Raw genomic sequence first — 23,200 nt, forward strand, 5'->3', positions numbered from 1 at the left:
TCTCTCCAGGTCTGCCACCATCCCAGCATCTCCATGTGTTCACTAATCCAAAGCTATCTGAATCCCATCTTTGGGGGGTTTTTATGGAAGCTTCGTTAAGTCGGCATGATTGATTAAATCATTGATCATAGGTGATTAATTCAATCTCCAGCCTCATTCTCCTCCCTGAGGGTTGGGGGGTGGAGCAGAAAGTTCCAATCCTTTAATCATATGGTTGATGCCTCTGGCAACAAGGCCCTGTCCTTAGAGGGTTTTCAAAAGACACCTCATTAACATAAACTCAGATGTTACTAAAAGGGACTCGTTATGAATAGCAAAAGATACCCATTTCACCTTTATTACTTTGGAGCTATTCTAGGAACTGGAAACAAAACTCATGTCCCTATAAGCGCTTATATAGGAAATTACAAGGGTTTAGTAGCTATATGCTAGGAACTTTGGACAAAGACCAAAATATATATTTCTTATATCACAGTATCACACATGTAATCTATCCTGTGTTTTCTTGAGAAGAATGAATTTTGTTGCTATGGATAGAAATGTTCTGTACATGTCTGTTAGATTCATTTGGTCTGTAGTGTTGTTCAAGTCTGCTGTTTCTTTGTTGACTTTCTGCCTAGCTGTTCTATCCATTATTGCAAGTAAAGTATTGAAGTCTCCTACTGTTATTGTATTGCTCTCTCTCCCTTCTGTTGTGTCACTGTTTGCTTTTTTATGTTTAGATGCTCTGATGTTGGTTGCATATATATTTAAAATTGTTATGCTTTCCTGTTGAATTGATCCTTTTATCATTATATAATACCATTCTTTGTCTCTTCTGATAGTTTTTGACTTAAAGTCTATTTTGTATGATGTAAGTATAGCCAACCCTACTCTCTTTTGGTTGCCATTTGTTTGCATGGATTATCTTTCCCCATCCCTTCACATTCAGCCCATGTGTGTGTGTCTTTAAATCTAAAGTGAGTTTATTGTAGACAGCATGTAATTGAAGTTTTAAAGTCTATCCAACCATTCTTTGTCTTTTGATTGGGGAGTTTAGTCTATTTACTGTTCAAGTAGTTATTGATAGGGAAGGATTTACTATCACCAATTTGTTCCTTGTTTTCTGTTTTGTTTTATTTTTGTATTTCTTTTGTCCCTCCTTTCCTCTTTTGCTATCTTCCTTTGTGTTTCATTGATTTTTTAATTTGTATTGATAGGCTTTTATTCCTGTCCCTTTTTCTTTTGTGAAATTTCTATAGGTATTTTCTTTGTGGTTACCATAGGGCTTACATAAAAATGCCATATAGTTATAACAGTCTATTTTAAGCTCATAACTTCAATTGCTTGCAAAAACTCAACACCTTTACTCCCTTGCCCCACACACCTTGTTATTGATGTTAGTATTTACATCTATTTGTACTGTGTATCCATTAACAGATTTGTTAGTTATAGTGATTTTTAATACTTTTGTCTTTTAATTTTTATACTAGAATTAAAAGTGATTTACCCACCACCATTACAGTAATACAGTATTCTGTATTTATATGTATATTTACCTTTATCAGTGAGTTTTATACTTTCTTATGCTGGTGTCTTATTTAGCATTCTTTCTACTAGAAGAACTTTAGCATTTTTTGTTAGGCAGGTCTAGTCGTGATGAATTACCTCAGCTTTTGTTTTCTGAGAAAGTCTTTATCTTCGTTCTTGAAAGACTGTTTTTCCAGGTATAGTATTCCTGGTTGGCAGTGTTTTTATTTCAGCACTTTAAATATATCATTCTACTCCCTTCTCTGCTGAGAAATCCACTGAGAGTCTTATGTGGGTTCCTTTGTACATCACACGTCTCTTTTTATTGCTTTCAAAATTCTATCTTTGCCTTTGCCTTTTGACAATTTATGTTTCTCAATGGGCATTTGACTTAGTTACTCTTATTTAGGACCTTCTGGGTTTCCTGCATTTGGATGTCCATTTCCTTCCCCAGATTTGGGAAGCTTTCAGCCACTATTTCCTTGAATACACTTTCTGCCTCTTTATCTCTCTTCTTTTCCTTCTGGGACTCCCACAATGTGTATATTGGTCCATTTGATTGTATCTCAGATGTCCATGAGGCTTTCTTTATTCTTTTTTAATATTTTTCAATGTATTCCTCTGACTGAATAATTTCCAGTGTTTATGGATCCTCTCTCCTTCCTGATCTAGTCTGCTGTTTAGCTCCTCTGGTGAATTTTTCAGTTCGTTTATTGTATTCTTCAGGTAGGTGATTTCTGTAAGTTTTCTGTCTCTTTGTTGAAATTCTCATATTGTTCTGGCATTTTCCTCCTGATCTCAGTGAGGATCTTTATGACAGTTATTTTGAATTCTCTGTCAAGTTTCTGCTTCTTTAGGGTCAGTTCTGGAGATTTATCTTGTTCCTCTGTTTGAACTGATTTCCCTGTTATTTCATTTTTCTTCACTGTCTGTATTGGTATCTGCACATTAGACAAGTAGCGACTTCTCCTAATCTTCATGGACTCGCTTCATACAGAAAAGACCCCCACTCATCAGCCTGGCCAGAGATTCTGGGTCTCTCAAACCTTTGTGCTTGTCGAGTCTGCTTTATTCTTAGTGGCCTTGGGCATCTAGATTTTGTTGGGTCACATCAGTATTTTTAGATAAGCAAGACTGAGGCCAATTCCTCAGGCAGCCTTCAGGTAAGTTGGGTCATTGGACGCTCTGTCCAACTCTTCCCCTCCTCGGGGACAAGCTAGGAGCTTGGGTTTTTCATCAGCTCAACCTGTGCTGAGCCAGGGGGAGTGGCTATGATGACTGCCAGCCCAAACCACTATCACTGTTCTCACTGGCCCCAGGGGGCTATAGTATGCCATGTTCGTCAGTGCTCTGAGAGATGCTACATGGAAGCCAGTTGTCTGTGTAGTTCCATAAAAGTTGGGGCATTGAACGCACAGTGAACCCTTTCCCCTCCCCTGGGAGAAACTGACAAATGGAGTTTTTGGTCCCAATCACATGGTGCTATGCTAGGGATAGGGATTTTGGAAAGAAGGTGTCTCAGATTTTCCTGCCAGCTTCAGTGTGGCTGGTTTCTTGCTCATTTGAGGCATGGGAGCTTCTTAACTCATTTCTGGATTTCTTACAAATGGAATCTGTCCGTGAAGGCATTCCTATTCCACCACCTTGCTGGTGTCACTCCCTCTTTTTGGCTTGTTTTGAGGAGGAAAGGAAGTAAAGGATGAAAAGTGCTTAGCACAGGGCACTGCAAATATCAAACGGTCAATAAATAAATGTTGATAGCGATATTCTTAAAATGTTAGGATTGCCGTTTCCAGTCCAGGTTTCAGTGTTAGGCTGTAGATAGTGAAAACATGCCCGTGATGAGTTCTGATCAGCTAAGGATAGTTGACAATACTATAGGGATGGAATGAGTGACCAAAGTCATCTATATTATAAATTTGCCTGTGTGCATATATCTGGGGTCAGTAGCAGAATAGTAATATTAGACTAACATGATAATTTGCTAAATATTTATTACAGACTGAATTACCAGAGATTGAATGGGGAGTAGGACAAGTTCTCTTTCTTAGATGAATTTACATTTTGGAGGAGAGAGACATATTAACAAATAACTGTCATGCAGGCTAATTGGGTACCTTGGTAATACACAGGATTAATTCCTCAGGGTGGGACAGAGAGGGTCAGGGAGAACCAAGGAACAGGAGTTTGCCAAGTGGAGAAGTTGAGGAAGGATATTCTTTACAGAGCAGTGTCACTGTGGCATGATCTCTGAATGGCTAAAGCAACGTCTGGGTGTGTGTCTTAGGGGTGTGTGTGTGTGTGCGTGTGTGTGTGTGTGTGTGTGTGTGCATGCGCGCGCATGTAAGGAGTGTCCAGAGTTGAGGTAAAATGTAGCTGAGGATGATCTTGAGTTTTCCAAGTGATATAATCCAACTTTTGCTTAGAAAGTTAACTCTAATAGAAATAAAGACAGTGCATCAGCAAGAGGAGAGGTTGGGAGCAGGAACTAAGAGAGATATTCCAGGTATAAATTAGACGAGGACTGAAGAGGACAGAGGGGGAAGTTTTGAGTTGGGCAAACAGGGAGTCATCGACAAGGTTTTCCAGATAAACGTCAGGGAGTTCTGACAATAGTCCAGAGGATTAAGGAAGTAAGAATGAGCAGTCTGTGAGAATACTCTATTCGTTTAAGAAGTTTGATAATCAAAGAGGCAAAGGGATGGGGTTAGTAGGCTTGAAAATTAGGCTGAATGGAAGGAAGCTTTTCCTTTTAGGAGAGACTTGTAATATTTAAAGACAGAGGGAAAGAGATGAGAGGAATTTAGGATGCAAGAGCAAGTAGCTAATTGATGAATAAGGTTCCAGAAGTAGAATAAAACCAATAGCACAGGTGTCAGGCATGGTCTTGGAAGAGATTAGGATCCGATTTTTCTCTAACATACAAAGGAATATGAATTAAGACGCTAGTAAGAGTACTCATACTGACCTCTCCTATTTTCTTTTCTTTTATGAAAATTGATGTGATGAAATGATGAACTTTGAATGTATAATAAGGCAATTGGGCTACAAAGTCACACAGATGTGGATAAGAAGGATAAATATGTTTTAGAAGTGAGGGAAAGGAACCATGTGGATCATGGCTTGTGTTCCTTTTGTACTGTCAGCAAGAAGCATCAAGTCATGTGTTAAAGCCAGTTTTGATTATACATGCTCCAGGAGGTAGCATATTTCCATGTTCTACCTCTCCATGGTCCTGAATTCCTTTTATATTTATTAAAGTCATGAGACTTATCTCCCTTATTATAAGGACACCTCAAATCCCTTCTATAAAGTAGTGGATAAAACATGAATAAGTACTGAGAATGTCTCAAAAACAGTCTACACATAGGAGAGATAGGGCCATATTACTGATTACTTAAAAATGATAAAAAAATTGCAAGAGATACGCCTGTGCCTTTGTGTTCAATCTGGACATCTTGAAGTTAAGAAAAGGACTTTAGACCATGACAGGCACCTGCCACACAGCAGTGGCAGGCTGAGAGAGCACAGAGAGTCTCACAGATTTGAAGGCTATTGTGTGTCATGGTTTGCTTCAGTAATTCAATAAGTCAAGATCAGAGTCTCTTAAGACTGTTAAACTCTCTGCCCGAATTTGTTCCTCTCTATGGTGAAATTACCCAGCATGCTAAAGATACAATCCTCTCTTGATACGGTCACGAATTGACTAAATCCAAAAGCCAACATAACCGACATGAAGTTTAGTGCTGTCCTTTCTAAGAGACTGAGCACCAGTAGAAATCTCTAGACATGGAAAGACACAAGAAAATTATTTTTCAGAGTCTCTGATTAAACACAATAAATTAGTTAAGCACTACCACTGAGATTTGTGCTCTAGAAGTAGAGTACAGAACTCCAATGAGAGCTTGCTGGAGACCTTAAGAAAGGAATAAATTGCATCTGAGAGAACCTTACACTTCAGCAAAGAAATAAAACAGACTGCAAGTATTTGTAGAGTTATGAGAAGCTATAAATGGGATTTTGTTTGCTCTGAAAATATAAGGGGAGGGCCTTTATTTTGCGAGGAGGCTCAAGATGGCAGTCCAACTAGCTGGAGAGAAAGTTTGACCATTAACTAGACAATAGTATTCTCCAGGTAGGAGCCCTCCAGGCAAGAGTCTGGCCTATTTAAAATAGAGGAAACACAACCTTTTGAATACAGTCATATCATATGATTTATTTTGCTTTCAAAGATACCTTCACTGACTTCTGCGGTCACTAAATGAGAATAAACACCCTTTCTTTACCTTTTCCTCCCCTTTATCAGTAACATCGAGGTGGTTCTTTGTAGTTCCCTTTAGTCAGGACTTTAATGCGCACCCTCCCGACCCCCCACTGTCAAACCCAAGTCTTCTATTCTCATAATAATGAAATGGGAAGACCCCTCTTTGTTAACTTTCTATAGGAGCTGAAGTTCCCATTGGGTCATAATTGGTAACCAGAGCTGAAGGCTTAGCAGTTAAATTCTCCACGAAAATATATGAATAAAAGTAGAAATGTTACGGGCTGATTTTTTCACTAAACTTCTGCCAGCTCTTGCGGTGTTTTATGAAGAGATGCCAGCATATTCAATAAATCTTGGCTGGCTGTTGTCCAGGAGAAATTATCACCAGCCCGTTGAAGGATCTCTGGCTGCTCCTTAGGAAAGGGAGGGGAGGAAGATTCATTCTGGTTCCTTCTGAGTTGTGCATTACACATTAAATTAAAATATATGTTTCACCCATTTAGCAGTCTGAATAATAAAAGCTGTATACAGCTGCAACAACTCTGCTCTATGCATTTTAATGACTGATTTGTGAATATACTAGAATTATAACTGCTATTCAAATATTTTCCTTTTTTAAGAAGTCACAAATCCCTCCCTTTAAAAATACGCAGACAAACACTTTATAATCTTTTAATAATTTGTACTAAAGAGTTTTAAAGCTTAGAATATGTGGAAATTATTTGTTTTAGGACGAGTAAATATAATGGGCTTGTCAATATGGTATTCAAATAACTGTAAAAATATTTGGAGTGTCTCCAACGAAAAGAACCTAACTCGATCTCTGCATTCAAATGAATTCTAAATAGAAAAAGTGATATACAGTTCAAAAGGAAGCATTAGACTCTAAAGCACCTTTCCATTTCTCTAAGGAATTGTGATCTACTGCTCAAATAGACTTTTAAATGGCTGTTGAGTTTTCAGGCTTCTCAGATATTCATACTTAAATCAGTTTGAACTAGTTAAGTAGAGTCACAATTAGAATTGTAATTTCTTTTCTTTCCATTTTTAACCAGTTGTGAAGAAAGCTAATAAAATTGGAAAATGAACATATGCGACCTTTAATATGAAAACTAGGTCTTAGAAGGGTGAGACAGTGCTTTATCAGCCTCCAGAGGGTATTTTTCTAAGCCACAATGCCAGTTTTAACATAGGATCTACGCACTTTTTTGTATGATGAACCGTAAACCAGAAGCTTTCTCTAATGGGTTGTAAAAATCAGGAGATTTAGATTCAACTTGTGAGAAAAAAAAAATGGCATGTTACGACAAAGGTAATAATATATCAATAATATCCTCAATTTCTCATAGAAACTTAGAAAAATATCTATTAGCTAAGCAGCCAAAAGTTTATTTTAGGATACGTATGATCGATGTAAGGAAGTTCTCAGTAATTTACCATTAATTCAGATGTCCATTCTTAAGTTGGAAACATGTCAGTAAAATATGAAGTTCTATGGCATCTTTAGCAGAGCAAACGAACTGAAGTAATCCCCTTTATTGTTTCCTTATTTCAGCCTCAAATAACCCTCAATCTACTAATTGCCCCCAGGATCCCATTTTACAAAGCATGGTTTCCAAGAAACAATTTGAAGAATTTTAGAAGCTGAAAAATAATGCTTTATTCCTGAGTGTATTAGTGGTTTGTAACACTGATGATTCAAGCTTCTTCCTAAGCAATTTTTTTTGCATCTGTAAACTGATCTAAATGTCTGTTATGAGGATAAATTTAGAAAAGCTCATTTGGAATTGTTACTCTAGAGCAGGGGCCAGTAAACTTTTTCTGTAAAGGAAAAAATCGTGGGTAATTTAGACTTTGGGGACCCTCCCTGTCACACTCAGTGAACCCTGCCATTTTAGTGCAAAGGGAATCATAGACAGTGTGCAAACATATGCATGTGGCTGGTGGACTTGGCCCTTGAGCTGTTCTAGAGCAGTGATTCTCATTTGGTGTTGGGTGTGATGGGGAGGGAACTTTGGAAAGTTCATTGGGGGATGAAATTCAAGAGAGCCTCTGCTGGAAATTTTTATCTTTTTCCTCTCAAGAGTTAACAGGAAAGAACTTCCCTGGTGGTCCAGTGGTTGACTCCACCCTTCCAGCGCAGGGGGTACAGGTTCAACCCCTGGTCGGGGACCTAAGATCCCACATGCTGTGCTGCGTGGCCAAAAAAAATTTTTAAAAGAGTTAACAGGAAATATTTTTTGGTTTTGGCTAAAATAATAATTTGATTGGGTTTCTAGGTCATTAAAATTGCCCAAATAATAGAAATGAGGGTCAGAAATCACTTTTAATATTACTACATCATTAACATATATAATATAGAATAATGATATCCAATAGAAATATCATACGAGACATATATATGATTTCCAATTTTTGAGCAGCCATGTTAAAAAAGTAAAAAAAGAGAAAACCAAAACAGGTAAACTTAATTTTAATAATGTACTTTATCAAATATATATAAAAATATTATCATTATGCTATGTAATCAATATTAAACATTATTAATGGGGTATTTTACATTTTTTTTGTACAAAGCCTTTGAAATCTGGTGTGTATTTTATGCTTACAGCATATTTCAACTTGGATTAGTCACATTTCCAGTGTTCAGTGGCCATATGTGGCTAGTGAGTACCATACTGGAGAGAACAGGAAAAGATCATATAATATGTTACTTTTACTCACTGGATTATATTTTGAGAATAAGTGATGTAAAACATAGGCCAGATTAATGTTCTCCTTCTCCTCCCCTGTAACACTGAGCCTGACAGCAGCCTAAAAGGTCTTCATAATGCAGCATTTGGAAAGCCACTGCTAATCAAGAGAGCTGGCATGAACCTCTCTACAATCTATATAGAGACCATAAGATGAATTCAACCATGTAATTGATCATTTGAAATCTCAGGACTCATTTCAAACAGTCATTTTCTTTCATTTGCCAACCAGGGGTCAACAATTCCAATGCCAGGAGAGACCAGAGAGATAGAAGTGAGAGAATCCAGCTGGGTGAAGACAGTGGAGAGTGATGGGACCATCTGTGGCAAGTGGCAGGTATGTACCCTTCCTGGAGTATCCACATTCCAAAAGCTAAACACTGTGTCAGCAGAGCAAACACACCTGCAAGACCACCACTGGATGTCCAGACCTGTTGGTTTACAGTCCCTGGCTACATACGTTAAGTCTAAAGATGTGGCACTCTTCACTATTATTGTACCAGTACTTGTGTGATCTCTGACAGTTGTAGGGGGTGGGATCAGGTGATTTGACCCCAGCCTCACCTCTCCCTCTGCCCCTTCTATCTTACATAGGGTCTTCTGCTCATTTCGACCTGAGAGTCTGTCACAAATCTCCTTTGCTTGCAATTCCTCTACTCTTCTTTAGCAACCAGGAAAAAATGCCCCTCTCTGAAGCCTTCCCAATCTCTAATGTTCATAGTTGAACAGATCCACAAAGGCAAAATTCAAAAAGCTCTGGAAGCTAAAAGCTTTTAAAAACTCATCTGGTGATAAAAATCTTGCCTGATCTGAACTCATTTATCAGCAAAATCTGACTTTGCTGGACATGAGTCTCTTTATAGGTCTTTATTTAGCTAACAGTTGTGAAAATTCATATTACAGAAATATTAATATTTTGAATATAGGGGCTGTCCTATATTCACTGGAAGGATTGTGTAATATATGGTGTTCATACCATGCTATCATTCTAACATCAGAAAAGTTCTGAAACACATCTGGCTCCAAATATGCCTTTATTAGTGAAACTTTATTCCTAGTAGTGGAAGTAGGCATATTAGTAAATAGTTATTTAACACAAAATATGCTCCAGGTCCCTTATGTATTTTAACTCTTTAATTCTGCACAAGTCAATTAGGTAAGTATTATTGTTACCTTCGTTCATAGATATCAACAGTAAATTAATAGAGTTAGGTAACTTTCCTAAGGTCACACAGCTCCTAAGTGGCACCACTTGGCAATGCCGGTAATCAAACCCAGATGGTCTGGCTGAGAGTCTTTCCTGCTGTGCAAAAGCATCTGTCTAAGTGTTGGTTATGGGTTCCCCTCACTTGACATTTACTGTGTGAAGGTTCTGTCTCCTGAACTAGAATTCCTCCTCCTTAAAAGCAGAGCTTGTCTCCCTCCCCCATACTACCTACCTGGTAAGGGTATGAACCTAACAGCATTTATCGTGAAGAATGCTAGGTTAAAAAGAGCATTATGAATTTCAGTAATTTACTATGGATTCCGCAGGTCATGGTCCCACTTGTTCTGTCTTCCACAAAGCTGATTTAACTTTGCGTGGTGTGACAGTTACTAAGCTCTGCCTCGCTCAGTGAAAATAAGCACAGGCACAAGCATATATGCTATCACCTTAACCACAGTGGAGATAAATTCTGCTTCTGGTTCCTGCTTAGTTAATGCTTATTCTGATCTACGCAGTATGTAAGAGCTATTTGTGTCTTTCCTCGGTGTATCCTGTATCGTTTATGCGGCAGTACTATTACTGTTCCCATCTTACAGATGAGAAAACCAAGATTTGGAGATGTGTGATTATGATGCTGGGAAGTGGTGAAATTGTATTAAAACGTAGGTGGTTTGACCCAGGAGCCCGCAATCTTCCTCATCTTCCTTCTTTGCCTCTGGCTTTCTTCTGAGACTACTTTCTAGGATACAAGTCACTTTCTAACTTGAGTCTTCCTTTCTTCTCATATCTCTTGCCACTCCAGTTACGTTGGAGGGCTGGAGAGTTTCTTAATATTCTATTCTTTCACCATAGACAATACTCATGTATCCTCATAACAGTATTATGGGTTTGTGCTTTTGGTGTTTCCATGTAACAGATTTGGAAATTGAGGCTCACAGGCTTTAAGTAATTGACTCAAATCCACGTAATTTGTGGCTGAACTGGGATTAAAGTGTTAAGTTCACTGATCTAAAATCTCACACACCGACAGCTCACGTTTCCCTGCTTCTCGTTGAACTAGTTTCATACAGTTTCAGCACTCTAAGAACAAATTATGATTATTTTAAAAAAATATCAAAGTAACCCGTGGAACTTCTTCTAATTGAACTTCCTACCTACTGACACGATGAAGAAGCATGAACCTAACTGAATAGTCTTCTCAGATTCACTCGGGGCATATGTTTAGTCTTAGCATAAAATATTTCCTCTGTGCCTCTGTTCAGCCTATACATTTCATTTTCAAAGCTAGAGTCTTTTTCCAGTTAATCATATTTATTGGCAAAATACAGCCTAAGTCACTGAAACAAAAACTAAGTGAAATAAGAGAACAAAGGTTGAATAAAGAAGTTCTGGACAAAAAGCCTTTGACCACAAATGGATGCCAGGTTGGGAATTTTATTTTTCTTCAAAAATGATTAATCATAGCAGTCACTAGTAAACAGTAATACATATTTGTGTGTCACCTCTTTATGCATTAAAAAGATCAGAACTGGGCTTCCCTGGTGGCGCAGTGGTGGAGAGTCCGCCTGCTGATGCAGGGGACACGGGTTCGTGACCCGGTCCGGGAAGATCCCACATGGCCGCGGAGCGGCTGGGCCCGTGAGCCATGGCTGCTGAGGCTGTGCATCTGGAGCCTGTGCTCTGCAACGGGAGAGGCCACAACAGTGAGAGGCCCGCGTACCGTAAAAAAAAAAAAAAAAAAAAAATCAGAACCCAGGACCCACTCATTCTGTTTGACTGTTGGAATATTTTTTAAAAAAACACCAATGTAGTTTAAAAAAAAAAAAAAAGACTTTATGAGCACCCTGATTGATTGGAAGTTAAAAAGAAGAGCCGACTTCTTCCTTTCCTTGGGCTCTCCAGTCCTTTGGGGATATCTGTAGATCTTCAAATAAGTCCCTCCAAGGGAGAAAAACGCCACCACTAACAATATGTAATCTCAGTGCCTGGAAAGTCCCTGTCACCTCACTTTGGAAGTGTTTGGTGAGCTATGCAGATCACGAAGATTGGGTAATAAAAACCCACCACCATCCAACCAGGGAAATCTATTACTCACCTCTTCTATTAATAGAGTTAGAGCTTCGATTTCACAGTGCAAAAAGCTCAGAATTATTTTGCTTACTTGAATCTCAAAGCTTGAGTGCTCTCCGATTGTGAAATATAAATGCTGCTTGCTTTTAAACTAAATAATAGTTCTATTTATAATACTTGTCATAGCCTTTATACTCCTTTTTTGCTTATAAAATGCTGCAATACATATACCTACTCTAACATTTCTTGTAGGGTGAATTTAGCACACTGATTTCTGAGAAAATAGGGAAAAAAGAGCCACGCTCACCTGGAGGTGGGGCATGGAGGTGTTGGGCGACTGTTGTCCATTCCACCCACTTATAAATGAGAGGTGAAAATCCGTCCTGTTCATTTATAAATTCATATGGAGCCTTTCTTTGTGTTGAGCTGTTTGATTTGATAGTGGAAACGTGATGAGGGTTCTGTTATAAGACAATTCCATTTCTCAGGATGCCTCCTACCTTCTGTGTATGTATCATTTCGAAAAACGGTGAATAGCAGCTTAAGCAACTAATAGCCAATTCCAGTTCCCATTTTTATCTGTGGGAGACAGTTTCTCTGTTAAAATGGTAACAGTTAAATGCAAAACTAACCTAACAAGCCATTGGGTGGCACTGTTGCTCCACTGAGTTCTTGGTTAAAGAACATTTCTCTTATACTAAAAAAGGAAAAGAAATGAAACATGAGTATGCCTTAAAGAAAGTAGCATTGTTTAAATGGGACAATTGGATTTCCTCTGCTGCTTTGATTCTTTCTATCCACTAAACACCCTTTGACCCAGGAATGACAAGTAGGCTTAAACTCAGATGGCAATATCAACCGTTCGGTCAATGCCACCTGGAGGCTAGTGTTGAGAAGGATTCTGATGCCATATCCAAGCCAATGGGTTGTATGGAGAATGTTATGGATTGATTAACAGTATCTGCTGTGGGTGCAGAATATTGGAATGGTGACTAAACTTGTCATTCTTCCTGTTGAATTCTATATAATGAGTGCCTATGATAGAAATAAATTCTATACTACAATTGGGGCTAGGTAGAGAAAATATGAGTGGAGTTTTTTTTTTTTATGTGAGAGTAATGTTAGGTGATATGTTGAAAGTCAGACTATTATAGCATGTCGTGCATCTTGGATAATATGAGCATGACCTGAACTATATGTGTCCTCTTTTCTTGCCTCACCTAATCCACTCAGAGTTTTAAAGATTATGAGAAAGTGGTGTCATTACCACAAGGAGGTTAATAGTTTTTGGCTGGTTAGTGCCAAAAAAGATGGTAGAGGCCAGAAAAAGATGTCTTCATAATACAAGATACCTCAAAGCCCCAGGAATATACTCATTTTAGAGTTTAGAATCCTATTTAATTTTAGATCTATTATGGTCTTAAGATTTACCATAAAAGAACTATGACTATCACATATGTGTGAGTCTATGAGTACATTAAACTTTCCCTGTCTCCTCTGAAGATCTTACAGTATTCCTTGACATGGGGTATTTACTGAATGCGCTCTGCAGTAGCGTTTTCTGTGATGTTGGAAATGATCTATGTTTATGTTGTCCACCACACCAGCCGCATGTGGCTACGGAGCACTTAAAATGTGGCTCCTGTGACTGAGGACTTGGATTCTAAATTTTTGTGTAATTGCAATTAACTTGAATGTGAATATAAATAGTCCAATGTGGCTACGAGCTATTGTACGGGACAGTGAGTTGTAGTTACTGCAGAAATGATTAACACTTGGGTTTGAAGAATTCACAGCCTATCAAACCAGATGGCCCTCATATAAGCAGAGTAATGCCCAGTAAGGATAGTTAAGGTTTATTAAGCATTCACTATGTGTATGGCACTATTTTAAACATTTTATATATTTGGTCTTCCCAACAACATATGAAGAAAATCTTTTATCCCCATTTTACAGATGAAGAAAATTATAGCAAAGGGATAAGCCCTGAAATATTAGATAGGTCCCCAAATGGGATATGTTGGTCCTCTGTACCCAATAATAGTTTGGTTTCTTTTCCAACAAATACTGTTTCAATGTGTGTTCACTGTTTACCTAGAAAGGGGGTTGAGTCGGTGGTTGGAAGGGGCAGAGAAGGATGAGGCCCACTTACAAACTGGAGTCCTCTTTAGAAAACATTGTGTTGGGGCTCCTTGGGAGCCCCATCTTCCTCCCTGCCCTCTAAGTAGCTTATCAAAGTGCTCCTTCTAAGCAAACAGATTTCCTTCCTGGGAGGTTTTCTGGCAAATACAATTCCCTCTACCACCTCATTACATTTACAGCATTGTTCTAATTTGGATAAGAATCTTGGGCAACTGCCTATACCTGACTCTGCGGGGAGCACACAGCTAAGGTTCTCTTGTAGCCAAAGGATGGCAAAGCTTTATTCTAGAGCACGAAATCAGTGTAGACTTCAGTGATGGACAGAACAATGCCCTCCACTCCAAAGATATCCATGTCCTTATCTGCAAAACCCGTGAATATGTTACTGTACATGTGAAGAAGGAACTTTGCATGTGTGATTAAGTTAAAGATTTTACAATAGGAAGACCATCCTGGGTTACAACAGGTTGGTCTGATGTAATCACAAAGAATCTTGTAGGAGAGAGGCACGAGGCACCCGGAAGGCTTTTAAGGTGCAGAAAGGGCCCAAGAGACAAGGAATTTAGGTGGTGCCAAGAATCTGGAAAAGGCAATGAAACAGATGCTCCCCAAGAGCCAGCTAGTCTTTTTTGAACTTCTCAGCTCCAACACTGTGAGGTAATAAATTTGTGTTGTCTTAAGTAATTTGTTGCCACAGCAGTAGGAGACTAATACAGCTTCTTAGACAGGGAGACTTTTGAGAATTGTCAGGTAGAGAAAGGAAGGGTGTTCCAGCCAGAGGAACCAGCAAGTTCAAAGGCATGATGCTCCAAAACAGCATTCAGTGCATGGGAACAGTGTGTATCTCAGGGTAGGCAGCAACTGAGGGATATTTCAGGGAAATAAGATGTGGTACAGGAAAGGGAGCATTCTGGTTTCGCTGCTAATCCCTAGCATTCTGAGACCAATCCCAGGGCCATGCTTTCCTCTTCTGGACCACATGTGACCTCAGGAGTCTCCTGTGGTTTTACTCTATGTATTTCTCTTCCCACAGAGATCAAAAGAAAAACCCATAAATATTTGCTACAGGGAAAGATGAAGGATCCCGAGCCACTAAAAATAAGAAAGTAACTTGGAAGAGAGAAAGCTATTTCTGTTACGTTAGATAAAATTTTTTGCTGGCATTAGAAATTGAATGAGAAGAAAGAAAATGATCAATTTCAGATTGGACAAAGGCTCCTAAAGGAAACCTTTTTGAATCATATAATACATCTTATGCTTTCATCACATTATGTGTATATATATACATATATATATATCTTATAGCAGGATGGTGAAGAGTAAAATTAGTTAAGTGGGGTTGGCGGAGTCAAGATGACAGTGTAGGAAAACACAGAGTACGCGTCTCCCCTCCACTAGGATGCCTGCCGATGCTTGGGGGGACTTCAACGCCCAAGGAGATGGGAGGAACCCCCAAGTGAACCAGTAGGATGTGGGGGTGCTGAGGGGGGAGGAGAAGTGGAGGCTGGACAGGACCGGCGCTGCTGAGGGGTGGCTGAGATGGGGGAGGTGTTCCCACACCTGGAGTGATCCTCAGGGGCTCGGATCAGGGGGGAGCATGACCAGAATTTCCCCTGCCCAATCAGCCGGGGAAGTCTGCCCTGCTCTCGGCCAGGTCCTGTACCCTCAGAGGCCACCACTGGGCTGCATAGGTCCTGGGGACATAGGAGGAAGGCTGGGGCAGAACAGGAGAGGCAGGTGGGAGGGGCCCTCCAGGACCAGAGGGTCAGGAGAAGGAGCAGAGGGCATTTGACCCACCCAATCGGGCCCAGGAAGCCTGCTGGGCTCCCAGGTGGGGTCCCCTGCCCTGTTAGACCAGAGGTGGGAGGTGCACCAGGGCCCCTTCTGTTTCGTTGAGCCGAAGCCCCAGCCCCTCACACCTCCCAGGGCCTTTTCCAGCCCTGTGGGTCCTAAGCATAGGCCCTGCCCACCACCCAAACCCCACCCCTACTTAGGCCCCGCTCTCCACAGCCAAGGCCTTTTCCACCTTTTTTTTTCTTCCCCCTCTTTTTTACTATTGTGGTTCTGTTTTATCTTCCAGTGTTGTTTCATCTATATTTTAATTTTTATATTCTTTCTAACATATCTGTGAGTTTCCTAATCTAATTTTATTTTTTACTTTGTTACTGTTCACCTTTTTTTTTTTTTTTTTTTTTGCCTCCCCACGTGGCTCGTGGGATCTTGGTTCCTGAGCCAGGGGTCGGGATAAAGCTCATGAGGTGGGAGCTCCATGATTAAACCACTGGATTAACAGAGAACCTCAGACCCCAGGGAATATTCTTCAGAGTAAGGTCTTCCAGAGGTCCTCATCCAAGCACCAAGATCCAGCTCTACCCAACAGCCTACAAACTCCAGTGTTGGAAGCCTCAGGCCAAACAACCAGTAAGACAGGAACACAATCCCACTCATCAAAAAAAAGAAAAAAACAAAAAACAATGAGACAGCAAAAAATTATGTCACAGATGCAGGAGCAAGGTAAAATCCTATAAGACCAAATAAATGAAAAGGAACTAGACAATCTACCTGAAAAAGAATTCATAGTAATGATAGTAAAGATGATCCAGAATCTCAGAAATAGAATGGAGGCATGGATTGAGAAAATACAAGAAATGTTTAACAAAGATCTAGAAGAACTAAAGAAAAAACAAACAGAGATGAACAACACAATAACTGAAATAAAAAATACACTAGAAGGAATCAGTAACAGAATAACTGAGGCAGAAGAATGAATAAATGAACTGGAAGACAAAATGGTGGAAATAACTGCCAAGGAGCAGAATAAAAAAAAAAGAATGAAAAAAATTGAAGACAATCTCAGAGACCTCTGGGACAACATTAAACGTACCAATATTCGAGTTATAGGGGTCCCAGAAGAAGAAGAGAAAAAGAAAGGGTGTGAGAAAATATTTGAAGAGATTATAGTGGAAAACTTCTCTAACATGGGAAAGGAAATAGTTACCTGAGTCTAGGAAACACAGAGTCCCATACAGGATAAACCCTAGGAGAAACACACCAAGACACATATTAATCAAAGTAACAAAAATTAAATTCAAAGAAAAAAATATTAAAAGCAGCAAGGGAAAAACAAAAAATAACATACAAAGGAATCCCCATGAGGTTATCAGCTGATTTTTCAGCAGAAACTCTGCAGACCAGAAGGGAGTGGCAGTATATGCTTAAAGTGATGAAAGAGAAAAACCTACACCCAAGATTACTCTACCCAGCAAGGATCTTGTTCAGATTCAACAGAGAAATCAAAAGCTCTTCAGACAAGCAAAAGCTAAGAGAATTCAGCACCACAAAACCAGCTTTATAACAAATGCTAAAGAAACTTCTCTAGGCGAGAAACACAAGAGAAGAAAAAGACCCACAAAAACAATCCCAAAACAATTAAGAAATGGTAATAGGGACATACATATCGATAACCTTGAATGTAAATCGATTAAATGCCCCAACCAAAAGACACAGACTGGCTGAATCGATACAAAAACAGGACCCATATATATGTTGCCTACAAGAGACCCACTTCAAACCTAGGGACACATACAGACTGAAAGCAAAGGGATGGAAAAAGGTATTCCATGCAAATGAAAATCAAAAGAAAGCTGGAGTAGCTATATTCGTATCAGATAAAATAGACCTTAAAATAAAGACTGTTACAGGAGATAAGGAAAAACACTACATAATGATCAAGGTATCAATCCAAGAAGAAGATATAACAATTATAAATGTTTATGCACCCAACATAGGAGCACCTCAATACATAAGGCAAATGCTAACAACCATGAATGGGGAAATCAACAGTAACACAATAATAGTAGGGGAATTTAACACCCCACTTACACCAATGGACAGATCATCCAAACAGAAAATAAATGAGGAAACACAAGTTTTAAATGACACAATAGACCTGATAGATTTAATTGATGTTTATAGAACATTCCACCCAAATGTGGCAGAATACACTTTCTTCTCAAGTGCACATGAAACATTTTACAGGATGGGTCACATCTTGGATCACAAATCAAGCCTCGGAAAACTTAAGAAAATTGAAATCGTATCAAGCATGTTTTCTGACCATAACGCTATGAGATTGGAAATCAATTACAGGAAAAAACTGAAAAAGACACAAATACATGGAGGCTAAACAGTGAGCTACTAAATAACCAAGAGATCACTGAAGAAGTCAAAGAAGAAATTAAAAAATACACAGAAACAAATGACAATGAAAACACAATGACCCAAAACCTATGGAATGCAGCAAAAGCAGTTCTAAGAGGGAAGTTTATAACAATTAAATCTCACCTCAAGAAACAAGAAAAATCTCAAATAAACAATCTAACCCTACACCTAAAGCAACTAGAGAAAGAAGAACTAAGAAAACCCAAAGTCAGTAGAAGGAAAGAAATCATAAAGATCAGAGCAGAAATAAATGAAATAGAAAAGAAGAAAACAGTAGCAAAGAGAAATAAAACTAAAAGCTGGTTCTTTGAGAAGATAAACAAAATTGATAAACCCTTAGCCAGACTTATCAAGAAAAAAAGGGAGAGAACACAAACCAATAAAATTAGAAATAAAAAAGAAGTCACAACTGACACTGCAAAAGTAAAAAGGATTATAAGAGACCACTACAAACAACTATATGCCAGTAAAATGTACAACCACGAAGAAATGGACAAATTTCTTGGAAAGGTACAATTTTCCAAGACTGAACCAGGAAGAATTAGAAAATATAAACAGACCTATCACAAGAAATGAAATTGAAACCGTACTTAAAAATCTTCCAACAAACAAAAGTCCAGGACCAGATGGCTTCACAGACGAATACTACCAAACATTTAGAGAAGAGCTCACACCTACCCTTCTCAAACTCTTCCAAAAAATTGCAGAGGGAGGAGCACTCCCAAATTCATTCTACGAAGCCACCATCACCCTGATACCAAAACCTGAAAAAGATGTCCCAAAAATAAAATTATAGACCAATATCACTGATGAACATAGATGCAAAAATCATGAACAAAATACTAGCGAACAGAATCCAACAACACATCAAAAGGATCATACACCATGATCAAGTGGGATTTATCCCAGGATGCAAGGATTCTTCAGTATACGCAAATCAATCCATGTGATACACCATATTAACAAATTAAGGAATAAAAACCATATGATCATCTCAATAGATGCAGAAAAAGCTTTTGACAAAATTCAACACCCATTTATGATAAAAACTCTCCAGAAAATCAGCATAGAGGGGACCTACGTCAACATAATAAAGATCATATATAACAAACCCACAGCAAACATCATACTCAATGGTGAGAAACTGAAAGCATTTCCCCAAAGATAAGGAACAAGACAGGGACGTCCACTCTTGCCACCCTTATTCAACATAGTTTTGGAAGTCCTAGCCACTGCAATCAGAGAAGGAAAAGAAATAAAAGGAATACAAATTGGAAAAGAAGTAGTAAAACTGTCATTGTTTGCTGATGACATGATACTATACATAGAAAATCCTAAAGATGCCTCCAGAAAACTACTAGAACTAATCAATGAATTGGGTAAGGTTTCAGGATACAAAATTAATGCACAGAAATTTCTGGCATTCCTATACACTAACAACAAAAAAATCAGAAGGAGAAATTAAGGAAACAATCCCATGTACCATCACAGCAAAAAGAATAAAATACTTAGGAATAAACCTACCTAAGGAGGCAAAAGACTTGTACTCAGAAAACTGTAAAACACTGATGAAGGAAATCAAAGATTACACAAACAGATGGAGAGACATACCATGTTCTTGGATTGGAAGAATCAATATTGTGAAAATGACTATACTACCCAAAGCAATCTACAGATTCAGTACAATCCCTATCAAACTACCAGTGGCATTCTTCACAGAATTAGAACAAAAAAATTTATAATTTGTATGGAAACACAAAAGACCCTGAATAGCCAAGGCAATCCTGAGAAATAAAAACGGAGCTGGAGGAATCAGGCTCCGGACTTCAAGCTATTCTACAAAGCTACAGTAATCAAGACAGTATGTTACTGGCACAAAAACAGAAATATAGATCAATGGTACAGGATAGAAAGCCCAGAGATAGACCCACGCACATATGGTCACCTAATTTATGACAAAGGAGCCAAGAACATACAATGGAGAAAAGACAGCCTCTTCAATAAGTGGTGCTGGGAAAACTGGAAAGCTACATGTAAAAGAATGAAATTTGAACACTCTCTAGCACCATACACAAAAATAAACTCCAAATGGATTAAAGACTGAAATGTAAGGCCACACACTATAAAACTCTTAGAGGAAAACATAGGAAAAACACTCTTTGACATAAACCACAGCAAGATCTTTCTTGACCCACCTCCTAGAGTAATGAAAATAAAAATAAACAAATGGGACCTAGTTAAACTTAAAAGCTTTTGTACAGCAAAGGAAACCATAGACAAGATAAAAAGACAACCCTCTGAATGGGAGAAAATATTTGCAAATGAAACAATGGACAAAGGATTAATCTCCAAAATATACAAACAGCTCATGGAGCTCAATATGAAAAAAACAAACAATCCAATTAAAAAATGGGCAGAAGACCTAAATAGACATTTCACCAAAGAAGACATACAGATGGCCAAGAGACACATGAAAAGCTGCTCAACATCACTAATCATTAGAGAAATGCAGATCAAAACTACAATGAGGTATCACCTTGCACCTGTCAGAATGGCCATCATCAAAAAATCTACAAACAATAAATGCTGGAGAGGGTGTGGAGAAAAGGGAACCCTCCTACACAGTTGGTGGGAATGTAAATTGATAAAACCACTATGGAGAACAGTATAGAGGTTCCTTAAAAAACTAAAAATAGAACTCCCATATGACCCAGCAATCCCACTATTGGACATATACCCTGAGAAAACCATAATTCAAAAAGAGTCATGTACCACAATGTTCATTGCAGCACTATTTACAATAGCCAGGACATGGAAGCAACCTAAGTGTCCATTGACAGATGAATGGATAAAGAAGATGTTGCACATATACACCATGGAATATTACTCAGCCATAAAAAGAAACAAAATTGAGTTTTTTGTAGTGAGGTCGATGGACCTAGAATCTGTCATACAGAGTGAAGTAAGTCAGAAAGAGAAAAACAAATACCGTATGCTAACACATATATATGGAATCTAAAAAAAAAAAGGTTCTAATGAACCTGGTGGCAGGGCAGGAATAATGACGTTGACATAGAGAATGGACTTGAGGACACGGGGAGGGGGAAGGGTAAGCTGGGATGAAGTGAGAGAGTGGCATGGACATATATACAATACCAAATGTAAAATAGATAGCTAGTGGGAAGCCGCCGCATAGCACAGGGAGATCAGCTCGGTGCTTTGTGACCACCTAGAGGGGTGCGATAGGGAGGATGGGAGGGAGGCACAAGAGAGAGGAGATATGGTGATATATGTATACATATGGCTGATTCACTTTGTTGTACAGCAGAAACTAACACAGTATTGTGAAGCAACTGTACTCCCATAAAGATCTCTAAAAAATTTAAAAAAATAAAATTAGTTAAGAGATTCTTCTTGGGGAAAACCTTTCTTCCCTTCGGAGAAAATTTTTGATAAACCAGTTGTCTTGGAGGAGAAGCTAGTTCTGCAAACCTGGTAGGTGAGCCCCAAGTTTTCACAAGTATTTGAAGGGACTCAAGATTCAGGGAGGAGAGGAACAGAGGTGAGGCCAAGAGGAAATCTTACACTTCATGGGGTGGACTTGGTGTCGACCCTAGACATCATCAGGGAAGACTCCAAATGTTCTGGAATATTTGGTGGGTTTCTTGTAGTACTTGGTGAACATAGTGAGCTTTACTCTGGGATTCTTCAGAGGAGAAACAGAGGGCAGGTATAGACAGAAGCAGACAGGCCCCACGGACAGTTAGGGTTCCACAACATTTGCTGTTTTACACTTGATCTGCTGACTTGTCTCTGCTATTTTTAATCTGCATTTGTAATACCGAGACTGGTTTGTTAGAGTTCCTAGGGAATTCGTTGGTAAACAGGGGAGGGGCTAGGGTGAGGTGAGTGAGGCACTTGACTAGCACACATTTAATGGACACTAAAGAATTCACTAGTCAGGATAAATGCTATTTAAATATACTATTTAGGGCTTCCCTGGTGGCGCAGTGGTTGAGAGTCTGCCTGCCGATGCAGGGGACACGGGTTCGTGCCCCGGTCCGGGAGGATCCCACATGCCGCGGAGCGGCTGGGCCCGTGAGCCATGGCCGCTGGGCCTGCCCGTCCGGAGCCTGTGCTCCGCAACGGGAGAGGCCATGGCAGTGAGAGGCCCACATACCAAAAAAAAAAAGCATTAAATATACTATTTAAAAATCAAAATTAATGCAAAAAAAATTCACAGTGCCATGGAGCCTGAGGCACGATTTGAAAAAAAATCAGTAACACCGATCATGTCTTTATTTTAATCTTTGTTATGTTGATATTTTTGTCACCATGGATTTTGTATTAACCTTGATTTTTTAAAAAAAATTTTGCAATAAAATACTATTTACCTTGATTATTGAGTTTTTTGACACCTCTTGTAATGGATACTATATGGCCAATAACAAGCTGCGAGATAATGAGGCCAAGAAAGTTGAGAGTAAGGATTCACCACTTAAATTTGGCAGGTTTTCCAAACTTTATTAGATATCAACTAAGTACAGTAAGTAAGAACTGATTCTATTCCCCTCACGTGAACAAGGCACAGTGTGGAAAACTGTGTTAGGTGACAAGCCAGAGCTAGAACAAAGCCTTCTAATTCCCAGGTCCATATTCTTACCACAGTTTTGGTAATTTCTTAGCTGAGATTTGTGATTTCCTTCTCTTTTTCTTTCACCATTTTATCTTGTCTGTTTGTGTTAGTCCAGTTTGTATAAGAGATTGAGAATATCTAAGTATATGAATTTGTCTCATTTTTTTCTTATTTGTTTTTGTTACTCTCACTCATATGTAAAAGTAGAAAAACAGTTGCGCTATTGATTTGCTATTTGCATCATTGTTGCTTTTTTTTAGGAAAAAATTCTGGCCTACATATAGTCACAACATCTAAACACCAGAGCTGATAGATTCTGGCAGAAGTCATCATTTAGATATTTGGTTGTAATTACAGTTTCATTAGGATGTCTTCCACTGGCATTTTTCTGTTGTTAT

At 38.8% G+C, this 23,200-nt stretch overlaps 1 long non-coding RNA gene across 1 annotated transcript in view; it reads left to right on the forward strand.

Annotated features, from left to right (window-relative positions):
• The window catches only part of LOC111185548 (uncharacterized), a 519,315-nt gene that overhangs the window by 290,722 nt on the left and 205,393 nt on the right, over positions 1-23,200 (forward strand). Inside the window, exon 3 of the long non-coding RNA XR_002647573.2 lies at positions 8,759-8,863. This is a non-coding gene — a long non-coding RNA (uncharacterized LOC111185548). The remainder of the gene's footprint in view (positions 1-8,758; positions 8,864-23,200) is intronic.

The sequence above is a fragment of the Delphinapterus leucas genome, chromosome 3, assembly GCF_059928025.1.
Source record: "Delphinapterus leucas isolate spDelLeu-1000000601 "Yukka" chromosome 3, BTC_Dleu_Yukka2, whole genome shotgun sequence".
NCBI lineage: Eukaryota > Metazoa > Chordata > Mammalia > Artiodactyla > Monodontidae > Delphinapterus > Delphinapterus leucas.